The sequence below is a fragment of the Octodon degus genome, unplaced genomic scaffold, assembly GCF_000260255.1.
Source record: "Octodon degus isolate 3935 unplaced genomic scaffold, OctDeg1.0 scaffold00187, whole genome shotgun sequence".
NCBI lineage: Eukaryota > Metazoa > Chordata > Mammalia > Rodentia > Octodontidae > Octodon > Octodon degus.
Window position 1 is genome coordinate 2,428,942 of NW_004524763.1, and position 12,974 is coordinate 2,441,915.

Below are 12,974 nucleotides of genomic sequence, written 5' to 3' on the forward strand. Positions count from 1 at the left end.
ACACCATTTTCTCTGCTAGGACCAGGAATTGATGCTCAACAAGAGGACCAGAGCTCCCCCAAAAATGAACTATAGTCATTCTCCGTGAAAAGAGGTCCAAGCTTCTCCTTTATGAGAACAAACAAATTCACAAGGAAAGCCAACATGACAAGGTTCTTCAGCAGAATAGCAAGAGAACCAGCTGCTTCCAACAGCTCCCCAACAGCTTCTCCAAATGGCTTTCTAACAGCCTCTAGTTCTCCAGTTCTGCTTTTCATGCTGCTGGCAATAGTCCTCAGGTGGCCTCCCACACCCAGAACCAACACGCTAGTTCAGTTTATCTGGGTGTTTCAAGTTGACCACCAGCTGGCAATTCACCCCAAGATATATATGTATGTAACTGATGAGATATGTTAAAAAATAACTAAGAAAATAACAAGTCAGTCTCATTGCAAAATGAACACAATTTTGAAGAATATTAACAAGTCATATTTAAAACTGAGAAAATATATAATTCACAGTAATTTATATTTATCATTAAATCCAAGAATTATTTATTGTTACAAATAAAATTATAAATATGAAAAGAAAAATTGTATGATTATCTCAATCAATGCAGAAAACAAACATTTGAAGGAAAAATAGTCATTCTACCATGATAAATATTTTTAACCAAAGAAGAAAAATAAAATTAACATGAGAACAGATTTTGCCACAGTAGTCTTTAGCAAATCCTATTTTTGATGAAACATTACAAGTGTATCTTTTGTAGATAGAAATAAAATAACAATTCAGTAGATCTTATTCATAATTTATTTGGAATGTCACAGTTTTTACATCATGATAAAAATAGAATCAGAAAAACTACAGATGAGAAAAGAAGGGACAAAACTCATTATTTACTGATGATGTACTAGAGAAAATTCAAAATAACTTGCCTAATAGAAATCGATGGCATTATGTTCAAATAGTTGTTGAACATAAGTTTAATGTACAAAAATTGTTATGTTTCTATATCTCATCAGGAAATAATTTGGGGAAAAAATCTTGTAAAAGTATATTTCTAACAGCAACAAATACTGTATGGCTCCAAACAATATAACCCATACTGAAAAGTTATAGGAAAAAAATATAAAATTACTAAGAGATACTACAGATTATAACTAATGAAAATGTATCCTTTGTGAATAAAAGAATATACTTAATAATGTTGATTCTTTCCCAAAAGATATAAAACCAATTCAATATTAGCAAAATCACCATAGGAATTTTTGTAAAATTTGATGAAGTATCTTAAAATTTTTAGAAAAAAGCACAAAACCAAGGCATATCTTAGAAAAAAATTAAAAAGGAAAACAATAAAGCAAAGCTTATTACACTGCTAGATAAATTAAGCTCTAGTTTGAGTGTGGTTTGTCCCCCAAAGGTTCATTTCATTATCTCTGTCACTAGTGTAGTGATGTGAGGTATTTGAACCTTCAAATGTGGGGTCTATTGGAAGGCAATTAGATTAAGTTGAAGTGGGATCCAACTTAATGAATGGGCACATGATCTTTCATGGGAGTGAGTCCAATTTGGATTAGTTCTGATAAGGACAATTTTGCGAGGGGAGGCTACCCCACATTTGGCCTTTTTGCTTGTGGCTGGCTACTTTTATGACTGTCAGCCACATGACACAGTGCAGGAATACTGGACAGGATGCCAGAGACAAGCAACTTAGGCATCCTAGGAATAAGAATTGCAAGTCAAATCAACTTCTTTTCATTCAGATGTATCAACCTTTGGGTGTTTTGTTATAGTAACAATTCTGAAGCATAGTAATTTGTATACATACATAACTTGTCATATGTCTATATATATAATTATCTCCTATCTCATTTTCTGCTTTTACAAGTCCAGTAATAGTAGATGGTCACATGGTCACATAAGTATTCAAATATATATATATATATATATATATATATATATTGTATTTGGTACAAGGTCTCACGACAAAGTACACAGCTTAGACCTGTAGACCTGTAGTGATTTTCCTGTCTCAGCCTCCCAGTGCTGAGATTACAGTTGTGCCATCATACTCAGTCTTGGTGGCCAGTTGGACACACCCACAGTGGAGCCTGCACAGCATGCTGTCCCCGGGATCAAACCTGGGCCCTTGCACTTGCTTAGGCAGGTGTTTAGACTGCTGAACTATCTCTGCAGCCCCAAATAATTAATTTTCAACCTAATTTTTAAAAGTATGGGGGCTGGCAGATTAGCTCAGTTATCTGAAGCACCTTCTTGAGCAAAATCAGTCAAGGGCAAGGGACAGTGGTTCGATGCCTAGCACCACATGTCACACCAGACTTGCCCTTAAGGCAGCCTGAGCCAGCAAAAAAAAAAAAATCCTTCTCAAATTTAAATAAATAAACATAAAAAGGGGGCCGACCTGATAGCTCAGCGGCCAGCCCCAACCACGGGGCACACTGAGACAGCAATTGAGACTGGGCATGGTGGCGCACACCTGTAACCCCAGCACTTGGGAGGCTGCAAACAGGAGAATCACTATGATTCCAGTCTACATAGTGAGACCCTGTAGACCCTGAAGACCCTGTTCTACATACAGAAAATAAGTAAATAAATAAATCTACAGAACATGTACCAATGAATGTATTTTACTCAGAAATACATTTTTACACATAGTACTTTCAATGCTAATGTATTCTAGTAATACACGTTGGTTACATTTCTTTGAATATTGACTACTTATACTAAATTTTAAAAAATTAAAAGACTTCTGTCTAGGTCATTGCTGAGACAAAATACTCAATACCCTAAAGTAAGGAAGGAAAGATTTTTTAGCTCACAGTTAGTGGAGGTTTCAGTCCATACTCAGCTGGCTCCAAGGCAGAGTGGCACATGGCAGAGAGCAGCCTTTTATGGAGGTGGAAAACAGAAGAGAGCAAAGGAGGAGCAGTGGCTGCAACCACCAGCAGGCCCCATAGCACTCACACCCATAATCCCAGCACTGGATCATGAATTAATCACAAATTCTGGAAGCTTCCCCAATGATTGCGTGAGGCTTTGGGGAGACAAATAGACACAAACTATAACAGTAGTATTGATCTTTGGCCCAGCAGTTTTGATAGCGACTTTAAAAGTTTCAGGGTAAATTAAGAACCATATAGCTAATATTTTAAAGTACTAGGTAGGTAAAAGTCATCTAGAATTTGTTTAGTGATTTTCCAAATACAGAAAGCCAAGAGTTGGTGAGTTGGCATTTATTATAGCTACCTACACTACTATAGCATTACTAGTACATCTGTTTAGCTTTGTCATGTTTTATACATTACAGAAAAAAAATCCATGTTATGAGTCTTTCCCAAGCTAGAGTGGAACTCTTTAAAGATATGACCATTTTCTGCCTATTTTTCTTCCCTTGCAATGTTTGTAACCCAATATTTTATGCATTAGTAGTTGGCAAAAGAAAACTAAAATGTCAATTAAGATGGAATCATATTTTGCATAGTAAATGGAATTGACACATGTGGAACTTTCTTTCTTCCCAGCCCTCTTAAATTTTCTGTAAGCAAATATACCATTTTTTAAAATTCTCTTTAACAGGCTTCTTTATTCTCTCATGTTTCATATAGTCACCAAATAAAATATTTCTGAAGCATTGCTTAAGGTATTCAGTAGTAGCACACTGGACACAATTTAGAGTTTCTGTTTATACAAGGACTGCTCCAAAAATGTTTGATAAGATCTTTGAGTTATTTGTCCCTTAGAAAGCAGTCACAGAAATATGGTATCTTATTGAATAAGAACTTACAGCTAAAGATATTTGTAGTTCTGAGTCCTTTTTGAGTCAAGTTGCTTTATAATTTCAAATTTTATTCTTTCTGGTAAATAATACTGTCCATGTTCAATAAGATGGATTGTTTTGCTTCATATCTTGCAACAGTGCATTCAGAGTAAAATCTGTAACTACATCTTTGTGCTCAGTGATAAGTCACTTGGGCTTTCACCAGCAGCTTTGTGCTTAAATAAAAACCTCTAAATGTAATCCGGGGATAGCACAGCCTCCAAAAAGTCACCCTACTTTACAATTTATAGCATTCTCAGATACAAAAGTACAGAAAACACTGCATGAAAATATAGCTTTTTCCTCCTACACTTAATCAAATAGGATGAATTCTATAGACTTTTGGCATCAATACCCTTAAAAAAAAAAAACCTTCCATAAATAGAATGACAGTGGAATGTGTGCAGCTTCTGTGATTGCTTGGCATCAGATTCATTAGATTCTATCTGCATTTCTTCAGCACCATTTACAGCTACAAGCAAAACCAACAGCACCTCAGCAGCTAAGAAATGAACAGTGAGCTCTGGAATTCATCTCATGTTTATTTTGATAAGAGACCTATATTCATTTCAAGGAAATTTTGACAAGCAGCAGTAGCAGTCAGTTCATTTCCTTGAATTCTCTTTGCCCAAACAGTCTAAGAACTTACCCTTTTGCAGAAAGTATTTCTGTGAACATTTTATTAAGTTTAGCTAGGAAGCAATATCTTCAGTTTTCTGCACATTTAGAGGGACAGCTCACAAACCCATTACTACCCTGAAGATACTTTTTAGGAGTTAATCTTTACTGGAAAGAACTAATATTAGCATTAACTTTAAGTATTATATGCTAGTTAATACTCATTTGCATGCTGATGAAAAGTTTCCTAAATCAACTTTTATTATGTAAACAAAGTTTTCTTACTAAAATAACTATATATGATTGATAGATATCTCACATTTTACTTATCAGGAGCAACTAATCTTTCAGCAGAACTGTCTGCTTCAAATTCTCTAGAAGTTTCTTAAATAAGGCTGGTAAGATAGCTCAGCAGCCTAAGCACCTGCTTAGACAAGCACATAGGCCAGGTTTGACCCCTGACACCACATGCTGTGCTGTCCCTGCCACCAGGTGCGCTGAGCCAACAACCAAATCAGGATGTGGTGGGGTGCTCCTATAATCCTAGCACTGAGGAGGCTGAAAACAGGAGGATCTCTACAAGTCTGAGCTGTGTAGTGAGACCCTGTACACACACACGCACACACAAAAAAAAAACTTAAACAACCTCTTTTCAATGAAATCAGTCTTAGTATTGAAATTAGAAAAGAATATTAAAAGAAAATAAAACAAAGGTGAGAAACAGAAAATACTTTGATCATGAAGTACATTTCTCAAGTTGAATTTCGCATCATCTAATTTAAGTTGTTCTCAAAAAATAAAGGAGTAAACAACAAAAAATTCTAATTAAAATTACATGATATAAATTTAAACATTTACAAAGTGCTCATGAAATGCCTTCAGTATATCAGTAATTACAAGAAAAAATTTCGATCTAGTTATGATGAAGAAATAAAATAACTATATACCATGTTGCTGATATAATATATTTAATAGTCTCTAAGAAGTTGCAGGCACAGGGGCCAGGCATTTGATCCCCGGGCCTGCCATGCCAGGCCCGCCCCTGGGGCATGCTGAGACAGCAATTGAGACTGGGCTTCGTGGGGCACGCCTATAATCCCAGCTCTTAGAAGGCTGTAAACAGACAGATCACTACAAGTCCAATCTAGTAGTGGGACCTTGAACACCCTGTAGACCCTTCTGTAAAAATAATAATAATTTCTGAAACTGCAATTTAAGATAGTTCTTTATATTATGCCTTTAAAGTTGATGAAAAGTTGTTTTTAAGTTAAACTTATTGGCACAGTTAAAATAAGCATAATGATCATATTCTCAATTTCTCAATGGTGTTATTGTAAATATAGTGAATCCACAGTATATGACTTGCTTAGGGATTTTTTTTTTATTTTTAAGTCATGGATTGAATAAAATGATCATAAGAATGATGGTCAATTTACCAAAAGTAGAGATCTAGCAGCCCAGCTCAGAAAATATGGCAGTATATTTCCATTTGCAATTTCATCTACACTTTTTCTCCTAAGATCTATTTCTTTAAAATATGTCAGAGTACACAGAATATAGTAGACAGGTACTTAGCTATATTCTGTACCTAGTAGTGTAGGTAAATTTAAATGGACTTCATTTTTAATCTAACAAAAATGTTTGACATAGGTGATATTGCTGTAATCTCACAATTTAATGAAAAATGGACACATTTCCAATAACTAATACATAATATAAAAATATGCTCTTCATGATGGTATATGAGTACAGAACAGAAGAAGAGTTGGGAAGAGAATGACAAAATGAACTTCTTAGCCGGGGGTCCTAAAGGATGAACGGAAGTTTACCAAGTGGAAACAAAGAAAATAGCAAAGAGGGATGACACAGGTGAATAATGAGTGTTTAGGACATGAGGTCATAGGCAATCTGGAAGTGCCAAAGAATCAAAGTATGAATGGTATCAAAAAGCAAAAACAGAGCTAGGCAGAAGGTAAAGTGGCAAAGGAAGATTCTGCTCAGTAACTATGACAACAGGGTAAAATAAGCAGAACAGAGTTTCAGTCTCAGGACAAGAGGGGTTTACAAGAGCCTGATGGGGGTCATAGATAGAAAACTAACAAGTGGAGACATCAGGGAGAGGGGAATTCTGGTTGAACCAATCAGTGAACTTTACAGTGAAGGCAAGCCCTATGAAAGAGCACAACCTTGCCAACACTTTGTGAGCAGCCTTGTGACAGCCCACACACTCAAGGTGTGCCTCAATGCTGGTCCATAAAATAATAACCCAAGAATGAGACAGCAAACTCCCTAACAGAGGAAGTGAGGGTGAAGGAGTACTTACAGCATATTTGAGCATAGGATGAATGACTACCCTAGGAGACGGTGGAAGAAATGTAAGCTTTCTGCATAAAGAACAAGGCAAGGATCTGCCTTTAGAAGTATCTTAATATGTCTCACCAAATATTATGCCTCAGTGCAGAAACTTCCCCATGAAAAGAATCTGCATAGATTCAGGCTAAGCCTTCTTGCTCATATCTGAGACAAAATGCTAATATGTTCAAAAAGTCATGCCGAGCATCCTGCGATGCACTTAGATTGTTCTTTTCCACCTTGAAAACATTCTAGGCCTCCTGATGTGCACTTTTACCAAAGCTGATAAAAATAAACGATCATATTTTAAACTCTTATATGTACCATCGTATGTTAGTTTTCTATCACACTGGTTAAAATTATGGACAGTTATTTAATCATACCTAATTACTCTAGGATAAACTGTGTGAAACAGGATCATGATACTATAATACCATCCAAAGAGTAGGGCAGATTTCCCATGAAAACCCATTTACATCTATGGATAAATCATGCCTTTAGTCCAGCAACTGGTCCCTGGTAGTGCCTTATTAAAGCCTATCTGGGATCTTGTTCTAATAACTATACCAGTGAGCCAGAAGTGTTCCAAACTCAGAAAATTAAGTAGCAGCGTCAACCCATATCTCAGATCTTCAGTGACAGATAATAAAGGGTATTATTATTCAATATTACTTGTGTAGACTTGCTGACAAATACCACATGAATTCATGCAGTATACAACATATATAAAGGAAATGGTTTATCTTCATTAAAAGAGTAATGATTATCAGTTTAAGTGGAATCTCTTTGACTAGGAGAGGGTAATGTTTTAAAAGTATAGCAGTTCAATCCCTGTACTGAAAAAATATATCATGTAATCAGAGGATAGCCATGATTATTTATGAAATCATATGAGACATAATTCCCTAATGATAGGCTTCCTTGCACTGACATCCCCATTTAAAGAAGCAATAGACCTTTGGGGGGCAAGTATGAGAGTCTGAGTAATGCCTGGAAAGAAAATGCTGATATCAGAATCTCCAAATACAGGTCTGAGTCAATCAAGACAGTCAAGGCCTTGTGCAAATTATAGAATGAAATGTGTGTGCTACCCTGTATCCCATTTCTCTTGTCTATGACACCCACTTACCCCTCTAGTTCCCTAACTAGCTCAACTTTTAAAAGAGAACTTTTAGCTATGCAATGGAATTGAATTCTTTGTGTGCAAATGTGTTTCAGAGACTCTACGTGTCAACCCAGCCTCCCAGTGCCAGTGTACTGTCACAGTAACTTAGGGTAGGTTCTTCCCTTCCCATTCAATAGGCTCAGCAGGGCCAGGATGCAGGGAAAACACCAGGAATCATGGTGGCACTCCGAAGAACTCAGAACAAATAGAAAAGCTAACCCCAAAGTATTTAACATAGGATATCTGTTACTTTTGCATTGTCTCAAGGAAAAATTACTTCAGAATCAGTGGCTCAGCAGAAATTTATTCTGTCATGGCTCTGAAGATTCAAAGTCTTAAGTCTAAGTTCCCTATGGCCAGTATCCCTTGGAAGGCTCTAAGTTTGCAGACCCAGTTCATCCTTGAGCGGAGGCCATACTCCCCTATGATCACGCTGCCTGCTCTTCTTTCAACAAAGCTACATCTGTCTTTGTGTTAAAAGAAGACATGTGGCTGGGGTAGTGGCCCATGCCTGGGATCCTAACACTGGAAGACTGGGCAGTAAAATTGAAAATTTGAGCCCTGCCTGGGAAACCTAGAGACTTACCAAGACCTTTACTCAAAATCAATAACAGTAACAACACTAATGATAATAATAATAATTATTATTATTATTATTTAAAGGTAGGAATGTGTCTATATAGAGACATACTAGTTTCAGTCCACATCACTATGGCAAGCAACGAAATACCATGTAATTGCAATCAGAACCAATTCTACAATGTTTGCTTTTAAGACGCTTAATATAATCATTAATTTTGTAATATTAGTGACTTTTAAAAGGTTCTAAGGGACTAGACTATGAACATTTTTTTTGGATATTTCCACTGAGCCAGTTATAAAAGACAGTACTTGAATGTTCACTGAAGGACAGAATTTAGACAAGACCCTTCTTACTAGAACCTGAAAACACATATTCTTTTCCTTTTTTAAAATTTTATTTATTTTTTTAATTTTTATTTATTTTATTTATTTATTGGATACAGGGTCTCACTATGCAGTTAAGACTTATAGTGATCCTTCTGTCTCAGCCTCTCCAGTGCTGGGATTACAGGCACGCACCATGTACTTCTGGTGTAGTACGTTATGCTGGGAACCAAAATCCAGACCCTGAACTCTCCAGGCAAGCACTCATGCCTCTGAGCCATCTTTCCAGCTGCAGACACATATTCTTTGAAAGAATTACTTTACTTCTCCTAGAACTTCCCAAAACTTCTCTACAGCCTGCCCCTGGATCCTGCCTTTGCATGGTAAGTTCAGCATGCTGTTACCTGTAGCAGTGCAATATCTTACAATACTCAAAAGGTCTTTTATTTTTCCAGAATGGTTGTAAATACCTTTTGCATTGGCTTGCCACTTGATATGCTATAAGAAACATATGATAAACCAGTTTGTGGAATAAAAAATCCCACACTAGCTTGAAGTTATCCATAATTAATGAAAACATATATATTCTTAAATATAAAGCCATATATATATGAATGAGACCAGGCATGGTGGTGCATACCTGTAATCCCAGCACTAGGGAGGCTTAAGCAGGAGGATCACTATGGGTCCAAGCTGCATAGTGAGACCTTATATTAAATACATGACTTTAAAATCTCAATATTTTGAAAATCAATTGAGATAAAAGCAGAAAACAGCTGAAATCATCCAGAGAAAAAGACAAAGCCATCTTCTGGGCCATCTTCTAGTAAGACACAGCAGGTCATGAGAACGCTGTTCATTGCTAGTAATGGAGGAAGGAGAAAATGCATTTTCAGATGCTGAGTTGAAATAGCCTAAAATTCCATGCAAACTCTTTCACCATACAGAAGCAGAAGAAAAGAAAAACATTTTCAGTTTTAAAAATTTATACTCACAAACAGTTTTCAAAGAAATGATTAGAATTCAGGAAGGTTAGAAATTTATGTTAATAAATGAGTAGGACTCAAGAAGCAATGATAAGCAGAGAAATCAGCAAGCATAAGCAAATCTAATCAAGTATTAATTTTCTAAGACACTAACAATAATTACTATGTTGAGGATGAACCTTTAGCACCAAATAAAATATATATAAGTGATATCTAATGCATTTATGTGTTAGAAATATATATATATATATAATTTATTTTCATATGAGATAATTTCAAATTTTAAGATTGCTTATAAAAATATAACCAGGTAGAAATGGACTAAATAGCTTGCTTAAGAAATCACAGCTGGCAAATAATGGACCTGATATTTGAACTTGTGCTCATAATTATCCTTCTGTGCTGTTGTGAGTTAGAAACACACAAGAACTATGCTAAGGAAATTGCAGAAACGGTGAGCAATAATTATACGCAATGTGGAAAGGAATGATTACAATTAATGCTGCTAATTCTCATTTTTGGAGAAATTACAGATTCTGATTTAAGTTAAACTTTACTAAGGCAAATAGACAAACCAGACATGGAGTCTTTTAGGTTGCTGGCAGCAAATACTGTGTGAGTAGAGAATACATATGGCAAGGCTTGTACTCTATGACTCAGAAAACCAGTACATACATATAAAATCAGTATATACATATATATGTATGTATATATATATATACGTATACATTATGTATACTCAGTATATATATGCACTACAAAAGAATATCTGAATTCTCTTCTGAAACTTCCACACTCAGCCCTACATCTAAGATCAAAGACCCCACAGTGTAATGGGGAAGCCTGGGAACAGCTCTGAGGAAATGCCACTCCTATAGTATTTAGCAAGACTGGCAATAAATTTCCAACTTGTTCAAAGAATTTTCAAACTAAAAATCAAAAGCTATTTCTATTAGGAGCTCATAAAATAATTGCTTTTTGCCTGTGCTGGCTTGTTTCTCTCGGCTTTCTACAGTTATATACATGAATATTTAAAATGGTTTTGGGGAAATTTTCTGAATCATTACCTCAAGTTAATTGGATATAACTTTTGGTACTGCCAAAATGCAAGAGATAATAAAATAAACCTTCAAGTGAATTGCCAAATTAATTATGACTGTTTTCTTTTTTCCTAACAAACTGGACTTGTGTTCCTTTGCTGCCGCTTTCATCAAGGGATAAATAAGTCAGAGCTTGGAGAAAGCTTCCCAAGGAGTCTGTGCCTACATACTGCTGCCTCTTCATGCTCCACCACTTCTCTGTCTTCACTTCCTGTTCTCTCAGCCATTCACTAGGGATGCATCTGAAGACGCCAGTAGCACACTCTCCTGGGCATTAGAACAAGGGAGGAAGACATCACACATGTATTCTGTATTATATGGAGCTTGCCACTTTTTTGTTAAAAGTTTTTTTAAAAAACTAAGGAAGAAAATACACATCATGCATTTAGAGTTTGGCTGCAAATTTTTGCTATAACTCTATTTCTTCTGTTTTCATAACACTATGGAATAGAAACAGGTCTAATTCTCCTAGCTGAGCCTAGAAACACACAGCTGATTAATGAACCCATAAGGAAGAGAAGTTCTGAAAAATCAGTTGCAAGTAATTGCTTGTTAGAAGATGAGAAAACTAGAGGTATCCCCGAATCTATTTTTATGTCCTTAGAACCTCTAGCAGTCTCAGATCTCCACTACACACACATTTTTGGACTGTGTTCCCAGTAATTCTTTGCCTGATATTCCAGGTGTTTCTTTGAAATCTTGGTGGAAGTCTCCCTGACCTGAAAACTCTTGCATTCTGCAATCAGTAAACAGTATGATGAAGATGATGCCAAAGTCTGCTGCGGGTGGGACCGGTGGTCAGGCCTATGGCTGCAGCTGCTATTGAGTCTTTGAATACCTAAACATGGTGAAATGAAGCTGCAGAACCAACTCCCTAGGAAGGTCTTTTGAATAGGAATTGAAGTAACTATATTCTCAAATTAAAGGTTGATACTTTTGTATCCTTGAACTTGGCAATGAGTAGTTTTGGTGATTTCTGAGATACCCTTCAGACGTATTTATTCTTGTTGATCACAAAATCCCCATATTCTTGTTAATGGCATGAATGTCTAGCAGTCATACTTCCTTTGGCCCCAAATTTACAGATGGTTCTTTCTGGGTCAATATTTATTATTTTCAAATTTTTCTGCTCTACCAAATTGGTCAAGCAATGGCCATGACTCATCCATATGGCTGAAACTGATCTACAAACTGAGGTACAGGGTTTCAGGTTAAATCCTGAGGGGATTTGACTGACCTTTCAGATACAAAAGTTACATTTCTTGTTATATAGGTCTTGCTCTTTCTTGGTCTTACCACCCAGCAGAAAAGTATGAAAATGAAGTATAAAAAATAAAGCCATCTTAATATGATGAGCTGTAAAATGCTCAAGTCAACAACTTCAGATGTTGACATTCTTATGGAAAACCTACTGCTATTATGGACTATTCAACTATATTGGGATTTTTTTTCTGAATTCATGCACCTACAGTATTTAAATGACAATGGAATGCCCTTCTCTGACAAAACTAACCAAAAAAGTGGGATAGAAATGAACGACCATTTTGTATCTGTATACTCAAAATAGGATAGATATATAGCCCCACTCTTTTAATTCAATGAATAAAAAAGAGAGGTTTGTTCTAATAGTGTTTGAGACAGGATATTAGGTCTGCATCTTGTACTATGAATAACCACTAAGACAAAAATATACAATGTATTAATTATTGAAAATGTACTAGTAATCGCTTGTGAAACTGTCTCATTGCTATTTATTTCCCACTAAAAATAGTTTTAAAAAATTTCTGTTCTGCTTTTGCCCCAATTCTCACTCTAAATCTGACTAATTGTAGTCAACAGCACCCATTCCCCAGCCTGAAGTCTGGGATACTTTTAAATTTTATCCACCAAACCAATGAGTCTATTGTCTAATCCCAGTGCCCCATAAAGTCTCAAGACCTGGGTAAAATATAGATAAATTTATGCTAGATTGTAAGACACCCAACACACACACACACACACACACACAAAAAAAAAAAAAAAAA